Here is a 20,805-nt window from a genome sequence, read left to right on the forward strand (position 1 = left end):
ATATGTATACTCTATACATATCTGCTTGTAGAGAGGCTGCAGCTGTAACACCAGCAGAGCTCACAGAGGCTGTGTGGTTACTCTGTGCCAGGCGGTTCAGAGCTCTACACGCATGAATTCTATTATCCTCATTAGCAACCTCTGAGGGAGGGACACCTACCATTTCCCTTTACTGGAGAAGCAACTGAAAAAGAGCTTTATCAACTTGCCTAATGTCTTGTAGCCAGTAAGTGGTGACACGTGTGTGCCCATGTATGTGTGCGTGTGAACTGTGGACTGAAACACAGCATACATGCACAAAGGCACATGGAGCCTAAGTGCACAGCTCAGTGAATTTTCACCCTGAACACAGCCATGGAACCACCTCGAATCAAGAAAAAAACTTACCCCAGAATGACCCCTCGAGTCCCAGGCTTTACCTCCTGCTCAGAGGAACCCTCTGTATGAGTCTGTTCGGCTCTTCAACAAAATGTCACAGGCTGAGCAAGTTAAACCGCAGAAGTTCATTTCTCACAGTGCTGGAGGCTGGAAGGCCACTATCAAGGTGCCAGAGGGCTGGATTCTGGTGAAGGCCTTCTTCCTGTCTTGAAGATGGCCATCTCCTCTCTGCATCCACACATGGCAGGAAGAAGGAGAGAGAGAGAGAGAGAGAATGGGCACTCTCTGATCTTTTCTTACAAGGATGCTAATCACATCACAAGGACCTCACCTTCATGGCCTTATCTCAACCTATTTACCTCCCAACAGCCCCATCGCCAAATACCATCCACCTTGGGAGGTAGGACTTTGACACATGAATTTGGAGGGTACACTACTCAGCCCATAGCACCCTCTTTTGTTTTCCTTTTAAACCATAGATCAGCTCTGCCTGTTCGTAAATGTGCATAAATAAAATCCACACTTAGTAAAGCACACATGGTTTTGTGTCTGCCTTCTTTTGCTCACCATCATTGTGAGAGTCCAGCAGGTTATTGCACAGGGAAATTGAGCATTTGCGGTACTTGCTAGCCCTGAAGTGTGTGATGGACCTTGGGGTTGTCTCCAGTTTGGGGCTCTTTCACACAGTGCTGCCATGAGGCACTTTTTCTATAGATTTTGGTAAAGGCAGCCCTGCATTTCCACTGGGAATATACCCAGGTGTGGACTCACTTGGTCACTGGGTATGTGTAGGTCCTTTTGGAAAATACTGTTAGTTTTCCACAGGGCTGTTCCAATTTGCATTTCAGCCCACAGTGTATGAGAGTTTCCATAGATCCACACCCTCAGCAATACTTGGAATTGTCAATCTTTTTCACTTCAGCTCATCAGATGGGTGTACGGTGGTATTGCATGGTTACAGTTTGCATTTTCCAGAGGTAAAATGAAGGGAAGCTCCCTCCCATGTTTACTGCTCATTTGGAACTCCAGAGGGCACTGAGTCAAGCCTTCCTGTTGCATTGTCTGCCTTTTCATTGTATCAGTCAGTGTTTGTTTACCGTTGGTGCTCTTGGTGCTCCATTTAGAAAATCACTGATGAACTCAATGTCAGCAAGACATTCTGTTATATTTTCCTCTATGAGTTTTGTGATTTTCCCCTTTCACAGTTAGATCTACAGTAGACTGGAATGGAGCCTTGCGTATCTGAGGGAAGAGTGCAGGTCCAGTTTTTGCCCACGTAGAAATTCTATTGACCCAGCACATTAATTTAGAAGAAGAACTAACCCCATTGTACCACAGGATTACTTTTTCCATGGATCAGGTTGTTTCCATGTGTATCTGTTTCTGGACATGAGCCGTACTCTTCACCACCACGAAATGGGCCTAAGTGTTGCAGAGAGAGGGTTAGTGCTCTGACAGCATCATGGAGAGGGAGGCCACTTCCCTGTCTTCCTCCTGCCAGTCTCCAGGTCTCAGCTGAAATGCTCCCTCCTCTAGGAAGCCTGTGAATTGGGGCACCCTGTACAGTGGGTGGTCCTGCCTTTGAGCATCTTACTTATAGTTGTAGAGTTCTAGGTAGCCTGGAAGAGTTAAGCTGCAACCAGGGTATTTAATGGCTGTACCCATGCTTATCAAAGACTTTCTATCGTTTATTTTAACTATTATATATTCTTTCCTTTGCAAAGGTTTGGAAACAGGATTTGGGTAAGTTACTCCAGATGGTGACTCTGGAGCCCACATCGACAAATGTAAGGTTCATCATCTTTTGCAAAATGCCAAGTTTTTTTATTTTCTCTGCAATAGTCTAGTTACCTACTTTTTCTGTAAACATACACACACGTATACAAACAAACATGCACATACACAGAATACACACATACACATGAACACACATATTTGAAGGCACATGCCCACACAAGTACACATGCGCACGTACAATCTTCTCTAATATTTGTACTGTTAAATATTTAGAAGTATAATCCCTTCTTAGAATATTCAGCAGATTATTCACACTAAAAACCCTGCAGCTTTTTAAAAGATGTATTTCATTTTTTTCCTGTGTGTCAGACAGAATTAATCAAGGTTCTAATGATTGTTCTGCAGGTGTTATTCCAAAAGCAACCAATACTCCCCAAATCATTAAATTTACAGGGAAACTTTTGATTACAGAAGCTGATGACTATTATTTCTAAAATAGAAGAGATGCAGAGTCACAAAACTCAATGACATGGCCGTTAGGTTAGAGCTAAATTTATACAAGTTTTACGTCGCTGAGGTCTCACACCACTTTCTCTGCAAATCCTCACTTTATAGTGTCTCTACAGTAGAGATACCTAGATATCTATACTTGTTATTCTGATGATTTTTTTATTTATTTATATTTTTGCTTTTCTTTATTTTGTTTTATTTATTTTTATTTCAGTGGCTTTACGGGAACAAGTGATTTTTTGTTACACAGATGAACTGTATATTGGTGAAGTCTGGGATTTTAGTGCACCTGTCAGCCAAGTAGTGTACATAGTACCCAACAGGCAGGTTTTTTGTTTTTGTTTTGTTTTTGTTTTTGTTTTTATGAGATGGAGTCTTGCTCTGTTGCCCAGGCTGGAGTGCAGTGGCGTGATCCTGGCTCACTGCAACCTCCGCCTCTCAGGTTCAAGCAATTCTCCTGCCTCAGCCTCCCGAGTAGCTGGGATTACGGGCACATGCCACCATGCCCGGCTAATTTCTGTATTTTTAGTAGAGATGGGGTTTTACCATGTTGGTCAGGCTGTTCTCAAACTCCTGACCTCATGATCTGCCCGCCTCAGCCTCCCAAAGTGCTGGGATTACAGGCGTGAGCCAATCCGCCCGGCCGACAGGCAGTTTTTAATCCCTCACTCCACCTCCCCCTTTCTGATTCTAAAGTGTGCATTATACCACTCTGTATGCCTTTGCATACTCATAGCTTAGTTCTCACTTATAAGAGAGAACATGTGGTTTTTGGTGTTTGATCCCTGAGTTACTTCACTTAAAATAACAGCCTCCAGTTCCATCCAAATTGCTGCACATTATTTTGTTCCTTTTTACGCCTGAGTAGTATTGCATGGTGTGTGTATAACATTTTCTTTATCAGCTCATCAGTTGATGGGCACTTCAGTTGGTTCCACATCTCTGCAATTGTGAATTGTGCTGTGATCAACATCCACACACTGGTGTCTTTTTGGTATGGTAACTTTTCCTTTGAGTAGACAACCGGTAGTGGGATTGCTGGATCAAATTTCTGAGCATTGGCCATAGTATAGGCCTGGCTGTGTGGCAGTGAGGGTAGTTTGATTTAAGTGCCCAGGGACTGCATCTGTGTTGAGGCCCAGTGGTGGGACAGTCCATGAGTGTAGAACATCTTCTAACGACACTAATATGCGAATAGGGATTTCTGTTGGGAGAGCTGCTTAGTTACCAACTTCGAGGAGTCGTAGTTCTTCTGGTTTTAGGTCTGTTGTAGGGGCTATATAAGAATTGAAGCCTAGGTCTTCATAATCTGTATATTCATAGCTTCAGTATCATTGGTGGCCAATTGTTTTGACAGTGAGAGATGGCTTGTTAATTTCATCTGTTACATACAGGATACGTAGGGTTGGGAGGGCACTTACAATTAGGATTATAGTGGGCAAGAGAGTCCACACAGTTTCTACTTCGTAGGGATCTATAGCGCTAGTGTGTGTTAATTTTGTTGTCAATATGAGGGAAACAATAAATCAATATGAGGGAAATAAACCTTCTTTGAGTTCTTCCTGACGTCTCCATCCTGTTTTCCATAGGGACTGTACTAACATTCCCACCCACAGTGTCTAAGCCTTCCCTTTTTACTGCTTTCATGAGAATATCTGTTGTTCAGTGACTTTTTAATAATGGCTATTCTGGCTGGGGAAAGGTGGTATCTCATTGAGGTTTTCATTTGCATTTCCCTGATGATTAGTGATGTCGAGCATTTGTTCATATGTTTCTTGGCCATTTGTATATCTTCTTTTAAGAAATGTCTATTTATGTTGTCTACTTTTTAATGGGGTTGTTTATCTTTTTCTTGCTGATTTGTTTGAGTTCCTTGTAGATTCTGGATATTAGTCCTTTCTTGGATGAATAATTTGCAAATATTTTTTCTCACTGTGTAGGTTATCTCTTTGCTCTGATGACCCTTTCTTTTGCTGTAAAGAAGCATTTTAGTTTATTTAGGTCCCACTTATTTATTTTTGCTTTTGTGGCATTTGCTTTTAGGGTCTTAGTCATAAATTCTTTGCCTTGGTCAATGTTTAGAATAATTTTTCCTAGGTTTTCTTCTAGAATTTTTATGGCTTCAGATCTTAGATTTAAGTCTTTAATTCTCCTTAATGTTTGTGTATGGTGAGAGATAGGGATCTAGTTTCATTCTTCTGCGTGTAACTATCCAATATTCCTGGCACCATTTATTAAACAGGGTGTCCTTTCCCCAAATTTATATTTTTGCATGCTTTGTCAAAGATCCATTAGTATTTGGCTTTATTTCTGGGTTCTCTATTCTGTTCCATTGGTCTATGTATCTACTTTTATACCAGTACTATGCTGTTTTGGTTATGATAACCTTTTAGTACAGTTTGAAGTCAGTTAATGTGATGTCTCCAGGTTTGTTCTTTTTGTTTAGGATTGCCTTGGCTATTCAGGCTCTTTCTTGGTTCCGTATGAATTTCAGAATTGTTTTTTCTAATTCTGTGGAAAATGATGTTGGTGTTTTGATAGGAGTTGCAATGAATCTGTAAATTTCTCTGGGCACTATAGTCATGTTCACAATATTGATTCTTTCAATCCATAGGTATGGGATGTACTTCCATTTGTTTGTGTCACCTATGATTTCTTTCAGCAGTATTTTGTATTCTCCTGGTAGAAATCTTGTATTAATGCCTCCTTGGTTAAGCATATTCTTAGGTGTTTTATTTTATTTATATAGCTGTTTTTAAAGGGATTGAGTTCTTGATTTGTTTCTCAGTTTGGACATTGTTGGTGTATAGCAGTGCTACTAATTTGTGTACACTGATTTGGTAACCTGAGACTTTACTGAATTCATTTATCAGATTTGTAAGTCTTTTGGAGTAGTCTTTAGGGCTTTCTAGGTATAAGATCATATTATTGGCGAAGAGAGATAGCTTGACTTCGTCTTTCCCAACTTGGATGTCCTTTACTTTTTTTTTCTCTTGCCTGATTGCTGTGGCTAGGACTACCAGTAAAATGTTGAACAGGAGTGGTGAAACTGGGCATCCTTGTCTCATTCCAGTTCTTAGGAGGAATGCTTAGGAGGAATGCTTTCAACTTTTGTCCATCCAGTATGATGTTAGTTGTGGATCTGTCATATATAGCTTTTATTATTTAGAGCTATATAAAACTGCCTATGCCTAGTTTGTTGAGGGTTTTTATCATAAAGGGATGCTGGACTGAGTTGAATGCTTTTTCTGCCTTTATTGAAATTATCACATGGTTTAGTTTTTCATTCTGTTTTCGTGATGAATCACATTTATTGACTTTCCTATGTTGAACCATTCCTGCATCTCTGGGATAAAATCCACTTCATTATGGTGAAATAATTTTTTTGATATGCTGATGGATTTGGTTTGCTAATATTTTGTTCAGGATTTTTCCATCTATATTCATCAGGGATATTGGTCTGTAGTTTTCTCTTTTTGTTTTGTTATGTCCTTTCCTGGCTTTGGTATCAGAGTGATACTGGCTGGGTAGAATGAGTTACAGAGGATTCCCTCCTTAACTTTTTGGAATAGTTTCAGTAGAATTGGTACCAATTATTTGAATGCCTGCTAGAAATTGGCTGTGAATCTGTCTGGCCTTGGGCTTTTGTGTTGGTAGTTTTATCATCATTATTATTATTATTGTTATTATTACTGATTCAATCTCACTGCTTGTTATTGGTCTATTCAGGATTTCTATTTCTTTTTCTCTGATTCAAGCTAAGGGCATTGTATGTTTCCAGGAATTTATCCATTTCATCTAGATTTTCTAGTTTGTGTACATAGCTGTGTTCATAAAAGTCTTGAATGATCTTTAGTATTTCTGTGGTGTCAGTTGTAATGTCACCATTTTAATTTCTAGTTAAACTTATTTGAATCTTCTTTCTCCTTTTCTTAGTTAATCTAGGTAGTGGTCTATTAATTTTGTTCATCTTTTCAAAAACCAACTTTTTGTTTCATCGATCTTTTGCATTGATTTTAGTTTCAATTTCATTTAGTTCTGCTCTGATCTTTGTTATTTCTTCTGCTAGCTTTGGGTTTGATTTGTTCTTGTTTCTCTCCTTCCTTGAGGTGTGATCTTAGTTTGTCAATCTGTGAGTTTTCAGACTTTTTGATGCAGACGTTTAGCACTATGAACTTTCCTCTTAGCACTGTTTTTGTTGTATACCAGAGGTTTTGATATCTTGTGTCACTGTTTTCATTTCAAAAAATTTTTTTAACTTCTGTCTTGATTTCATTCTTAACCCAAAAATCATTTGGGAGCATATTGCTTGATTTCCATATATTTCTACAGTTTAGAGGGTTCCTAGAATTGATTTCTAGTTTTATTCCTTTATGGTCTGAGAAGATACTTGATATGATTTCACTTTTTAAAAATGTATTGAGACTCTCATATGGTCTATCTTGAAGAATTTTTCATGTGTTGATGAGAAGAATATATAATCTGTGGTTCTTGGGCAGAATGTTCTGTCTACACCTGTTAGGTTCATTTGTTCTAGAGTGTAGTTTAAGTTCAGTGTTTCTTTGTTGATTTTCTGCCTCAATGATCTGTCTAGTGCTGTCAGTGGATTGTTGAAGGCCCCCCGGCCCCCGCCATTATTGTGTTGCTGTCTATCTCTTTTCTTAGGTCTGGTAGTAATTGTTTTATGAGTTTGGGAGCTCCAGAGTTAGCAGCATATGTATCTTATTGTTGGATTGATCCTTTTGTCATTATATAATGACCTTCTTTTTCTTTTTTCACTGTTATTGCTTTAAAGTCTGCTTTATCTGATATAAGGATAGCTACTCCTTTTCACTTTTGATTTCAATTTGCATGAAATGTCTTATGTCACCCATTTACCTTGAGTCTATAAGAATCCTTATGTGTTAGGTCTGCCTCCTGAAGACAATAGATATTTGGTGTGTGATTTTTTTATCCATTCCACCAATCTGTATCTTTTAAGTGGAGCATTTAGATTATTTGCATTCAGCATTAATACTGAGATGTGAGGAACTGTTTTAGTCATAGTGTTGATCGTTACCTAGTGACTTTGTTTTCTTCATTGTCTTATTGTTTTATAAACCTTGTGAATTTTATGCTTTCAGGAGTTTCTACTCTGCTGCATATCAACATTTTGTTACAAAATGTAGTACTCCTTTTAGCATTTTGTATAGGTTTGGTCTCGTATTGACAAAAGTCCCTCAGCATTTGCTTGTTAGAGAAAGACTATTTCTCCTTCATTTATGAAACATAGTTTTCCTGGATACAAAATTCTTGAATGACAATTCTTCTGTTTGAGGAGATTAGAGATAGGACCCCAATCCCTTATGGCTTGTAAGGTTTCTGATGAGAAGTCTTCTGTTAGTCTGGTAGGTTTTCCTTTATAGGTGACCTAACGCTTTTTTCTCACTGCTCTTAGAATTCTTTCCTTCATGTTGACTTTAGATGGCCTGATGACTACATGCTTGGGTAATATTCTATTTGCAATAAATCTCTCAGGAGTTCTTTGAACTGCTGGTATTTGAATGTCTAAATCTCTAGCAAGGCTAGGGAAGTTTTCCTCAATTATTCAAATTATTCATTCAAATATGTTTTCCAAACTTTTTGCTTTTTCTTCTTCATGAAAACCTGTGACTAGTTTTGGACATTTTACACAATCCCATGTTTCCTTTCCTCTCCTCTCCTCTCCTCTCCTTTCCTTTTTTTGACAGTCTCGCTCTTTCACCAGGCTGGGGCTCAGTGCCATGATCTCTGCTCACTCCAACCTCCATCTCCTGGGTTCAAGCGATTCTCCTGCCTCAGCCTCCCTAGCAGCTGGTTCTACAACCATGTGCCACCACACCCAGGTAATTTTTGTGTTTTAGTAGAGACGAGGTTTCATCATGTTGGCCAAGATGGTCTCGATCTCTTGACTTTGTGATCTGCCCACCTCAGCCTTCCAAAGTGCTGGGATTACAGGCGTGAGCCACCGCACCCGTCCACAATCCCACATTTCTTGGAGACTTTGTTCATTTCTTTTTTTTGTCTGATTAAGCTAATTTGAAAGCCTTGCTTCCAGCTCAAAACTTCTTTCTTCTACTTGGTCTAGTCTATTGTTAAAACTTTCCACTGCGTTTTGTAGTTTCCTAAATCTGTCTTTCATTTCTGGAAATTCTGATTGGTTTCTCTTTAAAATATCTATCTCAGAAAAATTTTCATGAATAACCTGAATTATTTTTTAAAAATTTCTTTATATTTGTTTTCACTTTTCTCTTGTATCTCCTTGAGTAACTTAAAAATCAACATTTTGAATTCTTTATCTGATATTTCACAGATTTCATCTTGTTTGGATCCACTGCTGGAGAATTAGTGTGATCTTTTGGGGGTGTTATAGAACCCCTTTTTTTTTATTGCCAGAATTATTTTTCTCATTCCTTCTCATTTGGGTGGATTATTTCTTCTAATAATTTTGAATATTTATTTTTTATTTGACTGGGTTTTCAAAAATTAATTTCTTATTTTTCCCCTAGGGGATATGACTTCAATGTTTAGTTTATTGTCACCTAGCTTTGGATCTGGGTGTTTTCAGTGGTGAAGGCTCTGTAAGAGTTCCTTGGTTATAGAGAATCTTTGTGCAATTGCTTCTCAGATGCTGGTTGTAGTAGCAATGTGCTGGGTATGTGAGGAGGTTCACTGTCTCCTGTGGGCTGGAAGGGAAGATGTCTCATGAAACATCTTGTTCCCCAGTAGTATGCACTTAAATTTTTTTTTTTTTTTTGGTCCCAGTGTTTTAATCACTGGGTTGAACAGTTCAGACTTTAGATCAGTGAGAGGTGTCCATGGGTAAAACTGGCTGTGGCTAAAGCAGGTGGATAAATGCAGTAGCCCAATGGTGGGCAGAGGTCCTAGCCTTGACAAAGCAGCTGTGTAACCTCTTAGTAAAATGTACCAGGGTGTTTTCAGGGCGAAGAGAGCATGCCACCACAGCTCCTTCCAGGCCAGCAGGAAAGTTATCCACATCCCAGTCACTCCTGACCCAGCGTTCCAGCTATTTCAGGTCAGACAAGCACCTCTTTTCATCTGTAGGAATGCTGATGTTCCATGTAGAGATGGATTATGACTCCATCTCTCATAGAAGCCTGAGCCAGGAGGACACCCCTCCTGTGAAGACAGTCACCCTGAAGCCGTTCAGAAGGGCTGTCAATGAACACACCTGTATGGAGCTCCCATGAGAGAAGCCCCAGCTGTGTCTGCAGTGGTGGGCAAAAGGGAGAAGAAGCCCCTTATACAAGACCCTTCATGAGCACCGGGGCTGCCTGACTGTTGTAGAGCTGCAGACTTTCCCCACTGAGCTCAGCACTGCACCTGTGCCTCTGCTGAGAGAAACTTCCCACTGGCAGAAAGTTCAGGGACCCAAGGCCTGCAGTCTGGTTACTTTTGTCCCAGGGAGTGCTCCCTTAATGTCCTTCACCTCCTCTACCCCTGGAAGTAGCAGTCCCTGAGGGCCATACCTCTGTGAACCCTGTTGTCCCTGGGTCTAGCCACCCAATGGGGCTGCCCCCTCCAGGCTGGTGCTGGAAATGTCTCCAAGGGATCCAATGATGAGAGCTGTCCTCTAGTCTCCCAGCAGTGGGGACCAGCACCAGTTCTAATGGGGTGGGAGGGGAGTGGCATTGACTTTGTGAGACTTTCTTGGTTAAAAATAGAAATCTATTTTTGTGTGTTAGCTTTCTCAAATTCCAGCTGTAGTCCTAATGTACTGGGCACCTAGACAGACTCCAGATCTCCCGGTGAGCCAGGGTGAGCAGGTGATGGCGATAGCTGAGGTTGGGCAAAAGATTTCTCCTTTCTGAGCACTGTGTTATTTTTTCATCTGGTTCACACTGTAGGCTGCTGCCCACCGCTTCTTTCAAAGCATGTGTGGTTTCTTTCAGGTTTTCTGTTAAGTTATTGTGTTGGTTGTGAAAGTTCTAGTCTTTTTCCTGTAGCTTTAGACATCCAACCTGATATTACCAGGATGATTAGAGTTTGTGGCTGATACCTACAGAACAAGAGATGCATCCTTTCCCAGACATCTTATCTCTTGCCCTGGGTAATAAAGACATTCAATTTTTAATTTTTTTAAATTATTATTATTTTTTGAAATGGAGTCTTGCTCTGTTGCCTATACTAGAGTACAGTGGTGCAGTTTTGGCTCACTCTAACCTCTGTCCCCGGGGTTCAACCGATCCTCCTGCCTCAGCCTCCCAAGTAGCTGGGACCACAGGTGTGTGCCACCATGCCTTGCTAATTTTTATAATTTTTAGTAGAGATGGGGTTTCACCATGTTGGCCAGGCTGGTCTCAAATTCCTGACCTCTAGTGATCTGCCTGCCTTGGCCTCCCCAAATGCTGGGATTACAGGCATGAACCACTGCATCTGATTTCAATTTTTTATTTTTTCAAAACTTTTTATTTTTAATTATTATGGATACATAATAGTTGTACATTACCCTGATAATTTTTGAAAGATTTTGTAAGAATTAATACACACAAATGTATTCAACAATGTTTATTGAGGCACTAACAAATGCGAGGATCCAAGTTAGACCCAGGGTATATAAAGATGAATCAGGCAGACCTGTTCTTGCCTTTATGAACTTTTTATTTTCCGGAAGAGATGGACATTAAACTCATAACCATTTGCAGGCAGGATTCATAAAAAATGCACGTGACTACTTCTGTATGGACATCTTATGGGAAGAAGCCCCAAGGAAGAGTTTGTTAAGCTGAATTCCTGAAAACATGGAGGACTCCCTAGGAAATTTGTTCTAGATATCGAAAAAGAATGTTTCCTTTTTATAGCTCTCTCTACCCAAAGTCATGTTTCTTCACTTCAATATTCAGTAAGTTGTGGAAAGCTCAAATTTTGAGTTAAAATTTGCACCATCATAAGCTCAAAACAGCTATATCAAGGAGCATAAGCAGGGAACATTTTGTAGAAAACCCTAGATGTTTGTTTCTACTTGCATCTCTTTCGTCTCCTGCAATGAGGTAGGATTTTTGCATACATTTTCTTCCCCTCTGTCAGGGGACTTAGGCAATGTCGGGAAACATTTTTGGTTGTCACAATTGCAGGTGAAAGCATCTAATGAATAGAGACCAGGAATGTGGCTAAAAATCCTCCAATTCCCAGGATAGTAACCTCACCCTCCAGCTCCCTACAGAGAACCACCCGGTGAGAAGTGTCAGTAACTCTGCCTCCTCTGGTGTCCTCTGGACTTCAGGCTCCTCAGTGTCAGCGCAGGGTGGCAGCTGACCCTGCTGTGCACACATAGGCTCTGTCCTGAATGCCCTGGAGGGCATCCTTGTCCTGCCAACTACCAGCTCCGCAGCTGGGAGGTCTCTTAAATTCCTTAAGCTTTAGTTTTCTCCTCTTGAAAACAGCAATGCCTTCCTCACACACTCATTTAAAGCCCTTATCAACCCTGAAGGAAGTTCAGAGCTTCTAAAATGTATATCCTAATTTATGTTATTTTTCGTTTTGAAAGTTCAAACAAAAAGAATACGTCCCCAAATTACAGCTTAAGTGACAATGTAAAAGGAGAGCGTATTGCCCTTTGAAATGGCCCTGGCACTGAACAATGGCCCAGGTTAGATTATCAAGCTTTCACTGTCTCCATCCTGGGACTGGGCCATGCCTCCATCCTATGCCTGCGTCTGTCACTTCTATGGCCTGCATCAAACCTCTTTTTCTTCTTCTTCTTCTTCTTTTTTTTTTTTTTTTGAGACAGAGTCTCGCTCTGTCACCAGGCTGAATTGGAGTGGCGCAATCTCGGCTCACTGCAACTTCCGCCTCCCAGGTTCAAGCAATTCTCCTGCCTCAGCCTCCCAAGTAGCTGGGACTACAGGCGCCCGCCACCATGCCCAGCTAATTTGTGCATTTTTAGTAGAGACGGGGTTTCACCATGTTGGCCAGACTGGTCTCAATCTCTTGACCTTGTGATACGCCTGCCTTGGCCTCCCAAAGTGCTGGGATTACAGGTGTGAGCCACTGCTCCCGGGTGCATCACACTTTTTAATGCATGGCAAATTGGCCTGTGATTTAGATTGTTTTCCCTTGCTTTACCATGAGCCGGCGCTAAGATGCTACCATTGTTAATGACTGGGTGCCCTTCTGCTCTGCCCTATTCTTAGATTCCAGAGAGCTGTGGGCCCCCCACCCAGGCACAAGAGCCGCCTCTTCCTCCAAGTCTGAGCTATGGAGAGAGAAGATCCAAGGGTGCTCGTGACAGAAGCCCTGTCTTCCCCGGACGCCATATGTCATGTATGGTCATGTCAAGACCCTGGCACTCAAGGATGAGCCTCCAGGATGTTCCAGAATATATGCCTGATCACCTGCCCTATCTTCAGCTCACCCTGGGCCTGGCCTTGCCAGGTGAACCTCATTCCTACCTTTGCAGTGTGTAGAGTCCAGTAGCCTTTTTTTTTTTTTTTTTTTTTTTTTTGAGACTGAGTCTTGCTCTGTTGCTAGGCTGGAGTGCAGTGAGTGCGGTGACGCGATCTTGGCTCACTGCAACCTCCAACTTCCTGGTTCAAGTGATTCTTCTGCCTCAGCCTCCCGAGCAGCTGGGACGACAGGCACATGCCACCATGCCCAGCTACTTTTTGTATTTTTAATAGAGATGGGGTTTCACCATGTTGGCCAGGATGGTCTGAATCTCCTGAACTTGTGATCTGCCCACCTTGGCCTCCTAAAGTGTTGGGATTACAGGCATGAACCACCGCACCCGGCCGAGGCTTTTTTTTTTTTTTTAACTCGGGGTTGCCCAGGCTGGTCACAAACTCCTGGGCTCAAGCGCTCCTCCTGCCTTGGCCTTCCAAAGTGCTGGGATTACAGGTGTAAGCCAAAGTGCCTGGCCAAAGGGCATTAATTTAAAAATATACCCATACCCATAACAGTGAAATTAAACTGGGAAAAGTGCTGCAGAGAGGAAGAAAGGGTCGGTGCTACCGATGCAAATAAGTCAGGGTCTGGTGCAGCCAGGAGGCCACTGAAAGCTCAGCTGAGGCTGTGACAGTGAAGACGGGCCTGCCATGAAGGATGAAGGACTTCTCGGGGAGCTGTGGAGAGCGGGCTGGGAGAGGCCAAAGCTTGCAGGCTGGGGTGGAAGAAGATGACTCTGTGCTGGAGGGTAGGCCTAGGAGGACAGTGCAATGACGGGAAATCGTGCACTTCACTCTAAACATCCCAAGTGGGGCAGGGCCAAAAAGGCTGGGAGGTGGGACCCTATCTCTCCTTCCTAACTTAACTCCCTAACTGCCAGCAGTAGAGATCCCCCACCCATGATAGGAGTAAGCAAGTTTTCCACATCACAGCAGCACTTTCTGCAGAGCCTCCTGCCAACTATGTTGCATCACGCAACCCTCTCACCCCCCAGGATATCCTGGCAGCATCTCAGATCTCACAAGCAAAGAGAGACACGAAAGTTTCTGCAGGAGAAGGATATGGTCAGGTACATGAATGGAAAACCTCATGCCTCCTGCCAGGACAGTGGATTGGAGTAGGCAGGGGACCAGTTTGAATTCTGCTGGGAAGGGAATGATGGTGGCAGTGGCAAGGGGCGAGGTGGATGCATTCCTGTGAAATCTCAGAACTAGGATGCAAAGGTCTCGGAGTTATAGTTTGGGGGCTGATTGAGAAGGAGCTGGCAGATGTGACTCCTGCGCTTCTGGCTATGCACTTTCGTGGACAGTGGCTACTCATGTGCAGAAGGGTTTGCTGAGAAAATCCCCTAGAATGGTGCCGTGTTAGGGCAAGTGATGGAGGTGTTGTGTGTCCATGTGCCCTTGTCTCATCCTGAACTCCTGTTTCCTAAATGTGGCCCATGCTCCCCAGCCTACACCTCCACTTGCAACACTCCACTCGCCATCTCCCTCTTCTCTTGGCCGTCCCCGTGCCCCAAATCTTTACTCTTCCTTCAGGGTTTGGCTAAGTTGATTTGCCCTCCAAATATGCATCTTCAGCATCCTTAGCCAGGCATAGAGTCAGAATTTCACTTATTTAAACAGAACCTCAGAGTCTGAAAGGAACTCAAAGTCATCAGGTGCCATAAGCAATGGCAGTCTTTCAATCCTGAGCCAGTGACAAGGAGCCTTAGAGGAGTCTTTTATAGTATTCCCCTTTCCCATGGGGGTACCTCAAGTCTTCTCTGCCAAGTGCTCTCACACCTCTCTTCCATAGCTCTGAGTGCCAGAAACATCTGTCCATCAGGCTGCTGTAGCTGGCAGCTGGGTGGTCTGCCCTGGATGATTGGGGTGAAATGCAACTTCCACCAGATGTGTTTCCTTTTAGGATGTAATACATGAGGAGTTGGTTTCTGTGCGGCAGAACCCACCGTTCCCTGTCCAGTGTTGATGACTAGTCTTCGCCAGAGTTGGCCCTCAGCTCCTGTGCAGAAAGCGTCCCCTTTGTGTCTAGTGTTTGCTTCTGGGCTGTCCTTTGCCCACTGCTCCTAAGAAAGGGGGATAACCATGCACTCTTTCCTCTAGAGATGTAAATCCTCTGGGCCCACAGGGGTCACCTGAGACATCTGTCTCATGACTGGTGATGATCGTTGCACTATCTTCACCCTTCAATACCATCTGGAGAACAGGGGTCTTGCTGCAGTGAAGCACCTAGCACGGTTGCTGGCACAGAGGAGGTCCTTAGTCAATGTTTGCTGAGCCCATGTCTTATGAGGTAGGAGATTCCAGGAGACAGAAAGAAGCAGTCGAGCATGCTCTGGTGCCTTCACTGCTGTTGGACAGCTGACACTCAGAGGATGCCCTCCTGGAGCTCCCGAGTAATTCAGACTTCTGACTTCTCACATTTTAAATAGTGTTTCAGTTTCCAATCCCGATTGGAAAGGAAGGGAGGGTGGGGGAGAGGGAGGCCAGGGGAGGGCAGTGAGCCCAGTGAAATCGTGTTTCAGTTTCCAATCCTGATTGGAAAGGAAGGGAGGGTGGGGGAGACGGAGGCCGTGGGAGGGCAGTGAGCCCAGTGCAGTGATCAAGAACACACCCCCCACAGCAGGGCTGCCGGGGTCTGGTCATGGCTCTGCCACTCACCAGGTTGTTTTACCTCTCTGTGCCTTGGTTTCCACATCTGAAAATGCAAATAGTAACCCCCATTTCCTAAGCTGTTAGGAGCATGCACTGAGTTAATATATGTGAGGACTTAAAATAGTGCCCATTGATGTGTTAACTGTCATTGTGCTATAAGCACTTGTTGGAAAAAAAAGATCTTAGAATTTTCAAAAATGCATCAAGGTGAGTCTTATGAAAAAAAATCAGAGCTCTTTGTTGGATGTTTTATACTTACTTTACAGTTTATTAGATGGATTTAATTTGAATTATAAATCGGATAGGGACACCATAGTCTCCTCTGTCCTTAGAGCGTCTGAAAACCTTAATGCAATGTTGATGGGGAAGACAGGGCAAGGAAGAGTCCTTGACAGAGAGAATGGAGGGGAGTGGTAACGGCGTGGGAAGGCACAGGTGGGAAGCCTTCCCCTGAGAGAGGAGCAGCGCTTGGTTTCACCCCTCCTTCCCTCCTGCTCCTCACTACATCCCCAGGATTAGCTCAGCGTGGCTGAAAGGAGGTATCCAGGGTCCGTTCCTTGCAGGCACACCTCACCGACGCAGTGAGCTTTTATGCAGGAGACCTGGTGCTGACTGTCACCTGCCCACCAGAGCACATCTCTTGAACCAGCTACTTCCGTTCATCTTGAGTGCTCCTTGCTACTGGATTCTGTTTGTATCTAATGCCACTTATTCCTTTGCTAACAAACCTAGCTCTCCTGTGGGTTTAATTTCGAGTGCAGGAAAACCCTTGGCTGGAGGAGGTCATGTAGTGCCAGCTGTGTTTCCACCACTTATCTGTGCCAGGAATCCATTCTGTCAGGCGTGTTGATGCCTCCTGTCTTATTTGGGCACTGAAGATGAAGTGACGTGCAAGGCAGATCCAGTCTCTACTCTCCTGTGGGCAAATAAGCCAAGTGCAACCGTCAAGCGAAGAAATCGAACCCTTGAGATTTGTGGTAAGAGTCATGAGTTTGCAATCAGGCTCAGAGATGGAGAGCTATGATATTTGGATGCATATCTTGGCATCACCTAGACTTGGTTTTCTCACCCTAAGATGGGTCTAACTTTGCCTACATGGTAGAGTTGTCACGAAAAGAAACATTTCATACAATACTTGGTGCAGGGTCTAGCATGGAGTAAATGGTCAGTAAGAATACGATTCTCCCTCCAAGAGAAGGACTTTCAAGAGTGAACATTCTATTGCTGTGTAAAAAAAAACCACTGTAGGACTTGGTTACTTTAAAGAACCAACATTTAGTATTTGTCAATTACTGTGGGTCAAAAATTTGGGAGTGGCTCAGCTGGTGATGCAGGCTCAGGGCCTCTCAGGAGACTGCAGTCAGGATGTCAGCTGGGGCTGTAGCCCTCTGGAGGCTCAGTTCCACCATGAGTCCCCCCCCATGGCTGTAGGCTCGGGGCCTCAGCTCCTCAGAACGGTGAACTTCTCCATAGAGCTACTTGAGTGTCCTTACAATATGGTGGCTGGCAACTTGCCCAAGAGAGAACAGGGATTGGAGAGGGAGAGATCCAAGAGAGAGAGTAGCCACAATGCCCCTTATGTTCTAATCTTGGACATCACACATATCCCTTTTACTACATTCTATTTGTTAGAAGCGAAGCACTAAGTATATCTCATACTTGAGGTGGGAAGAATTAGCTTCCACCTTTTAAAGTGACGATTATCCAAGAACTTGTGGACATCATAAAGAGAATGAAAGATCCAGACATGGAGGGCCTTCCTTGTATATTTGTGTCTTGGTCTTCTGTTATCTCTAGACTCTGAGCTGTCATGTAAATAAAAAATTAAACCTTCTCATCTTTCCAGTTGTGATTTATGAAAATTAAGCCTCCCCATCCTCTTCAGTCTGCCTGGTGGAGCTGAACTGTGAACTTTCCCTTTACTGACCATTTACACTGTGAGACCATTCCCTCCATCAGTCAGTGTGGATGCACGCTCCTCACCTACGTGGAGCTTAGTCGCTGAAATTTAGACAGGCTTGTCCAGGGACTTCAGCTCTGACATTAAGGTGTGTGTTTTAGTCTCACCAGAGGGGAGCAAGAGGATTTCTCCATCAAACAAAGAGGTCAGCTCTCCAAAGCATCTATAAAACCAAAGTCAAGCTTGCTATTTTGCTGGTCTGTTTAGCCAAGGCCTATATGTTCTCTCAGTTCCCACCAGAAAACACTGTGTTTCTGGGAAATTGCACCATGGATTCTGTCGACTGCTGCAGTTTTTCTGCCTTGGTAATGTCCTGAAGGAACACATTCTTCACCAGAGATCCACAAAAAAGAGTTCAGATGCTTTCTGAAGTTGTATGCGAAGCCAGTGGCCATACACGAGGTTTTTGGAGAGACAGTCTGGAATTTTTTCAGACTCTCTCAAGGTTTTCAAAGACAGTCCCTCTGCCTCCCACTGAAGCACAGCTATGTGAACAGAAATGTTAAAACCCACAAGCTTTACTCCCCAGAGCAAAGGGTGTGGTTTTCTTCTGATGCCTGTGACTCTGGTGTACCAGGTGAGTGGAAGGCCAGATGCTTTGACTGTGTGATGGTGGCTGCATCTGCCCTCCCCCACCTGCAATTAAACTGTGAACTTGAAGATGGGAAGGGCCATGACACCCTCATCCATCAGTGATCAGGCCTTTCTTAACACATGGTTGTTGAATGGAGCTTTTGCATGCTTACTAGAGCTTGGTTAAGGAGCCATTTCTGGGCAATAGTTCCTGTTGCTATGTGCAGGTCTTGCCCAGAATAGAACTGAGTTTTAGCTAAATGGCCATCAGTTTGTCATGTGCAAAATAAGCAAGGCAAGTCCACAGGCAGGTCCAAACGGAATTGGAGAAATAAATGCAATGCCTCTAACCCTGCCCTTTTTTGACTCCCTAGAGCCCTCGCCTTCTTCCTCTCTCCCGCCCTTAGCAAAGCTTTAACCCAGATTCACCACCTGGCCATCACTGTGCTGAGGGCCCGGAAATTGAGATGAATGGGATGCACTCACTACTTGGAGCTCCATGCCTAGGAACGCTGGCGTTTAATAATCAAACACACTCAGAACCCACTGACACCACGGATCAGGAACAAGACGCCTCCCAACCCACCCCTACAGTCTGTTCTCAGCACAGCAGCCTGAGTGGTACTTTACAACATAGATGAGATTCACCACCTTCCTCCTCTGCTCCCAAATCCTTCACCGCCTGCCCGTTACACTCTGAGTAGAAGCCCACTCTCATCGACTTGCAGGACCCCATGTGATCTCCCCACCCCATATGTCTCCCCTCCACACTCTTCCCTCCTGCCTCTCTCACTCCTGCACAGCCTCACTCCCTTCCAGCCACGTGTGCCTTCATCCAGTTCTGGAAGCAAACATCATTGCGGGGCTGCTTCTTACCACAGGGCCTTTGCACTTCCTGTTGTCTCTTCCTGGAATGCTTTTCTCAGGAGGTCCCGTGGGTGGCTTCTCCTAGTTGTTCTGGTCTCACTGCAATAGTTGCGTCTCATGGAATCTTTCCTTGTTTACTCTTTTCTGAACGGCCCTCTCACCCCATCACTCTACACCCGTCGACCTTCACCATGTCCTTTTTGCAGGTGTCCAGCCTTTTTGCCTCTGCATGTGTCCATCACTAGAAGGCCATGCAGTGGGGAGGGGCTAGCTCACCTCTGGGATCCTCAGTGCCCACCACACTGGGGCAGTGAGCTAGTGCCAGCTAGTATTTGTTGGATGAACAAAGCCCAGATCTTTTTGATTCCAAACCCTGTGTTCTTCCCACTACCCAGTCCACCCTGCCAGGATCTTACCCCACCTGCTATTCATCCCCATATGAGAGGAGCCTCACTTTTGTATAGGTCTAATTTCCACGTTTAATGGCATTGCACTGATAATATCAGCATCCAGAAGAGTAGTAGGTGCTCAGTATACATGTGTAATTTGAATAAATGAATGAGTAAAGAGATGAATAAATGAATGAACAAATAGAGTTTAACCAGAGGTGGTAACTCTGGCTAGGAGGGTCGGGGGCCTTCCCAAAGGATGCAGATGTGAGGTCTTTCTGAGGACAACTGGAATCAGTGCAGGGAGGCAGGGCAGGGCATAGGTGGCGAAGAGTGTCCCCTCCTCCATGGTCCCTGGCCCCTTCCATGCCCTGGTCTCCTGCTTCCTCTCCACTCTGCGCTTGAATAGGTTCAGGTGTGCCCTAGCTTAAAAAACACCCAATTCACCTGCCCCAGCTGTGCCTTTTAGCTCACGTCTCCTTTCTTTTCCTTTCATGCCAACCTTCTCAAATGAGAGCTCCCTATTTCTTTCCCCCTTTCTTCTCACCTGCTCCCTCCTGAAACTTTTATAGCATTTCTCATGCAGAGCTATTATTCTCCTTTGGAAATGGAACTCTATTGAGTAAAGGGGGGCAAGACAGCTTAAGATCAAGAAGTCCTGTGAAAACGGAGAGTGATTTTTGAAGACATTATGCCCGTGGTGGAGGATGAGATGGAGAGGAAGAATGCCACAGCCCTTTAGGAAGGTGGAAATGGGCCCGGTGAGCCCTGGGAGGCAGCTGCATCCCCATTCCTGAGAGATCGTGCCATTCTTAGTGTGCTGTGATCATGGGCACCTCAGTGTTAGGACCTGTGAGAAAAATAAAATAAATTGTGCATATATTAGTGTATCTATGGATGCATACACACATATATGCATGTATAAACATGCAAACAAAACATAAACGTGTGCATCAAACTAGCGGCTCAGTGTTGTAGATTTTGGCTAATATTGCTTCATTTAGAGTTGTGTGCACAATTAGACCCAGAAATTCTGCTTGTAGTCATTTATCTTAAGGAGATGCTCACATGTGTATGCAAAGATGCCTATTTCACAATATTCATTGCAGCGTGGTCTGTAATAGCCTTCTGCATGTCCACGGATAGGAGACAGGGTAAATAAATTCAGGTAGAATGAGGTGAGTGCATATAAATAAACAAGCACCATGAAACAAGATAATTCTACACTTGCCGATGTGGGAAGATCACCAAGACTCTTGCTTTGTGAAAAATGTAAGGGGCATTGTATTTTGAAAAAGATGCTAGGGGTATG

This window comes from Macaca mulatta, chromosome 10 (genome assembly GCF_049350105.2).
Source record: "Macaca mulatta isolate MMU2019108-1 chromosome 10, T2T-MMU8v2.0, whole genome shotgun sequence".
In the NCBI taxonomy this organism is placed as follows: domain Eukaryota; kingdom Metazoa; phylum Chordata; class Mammalia; order Primates; family Cercopithecidae; genus Macaca; species Macaca mulatta.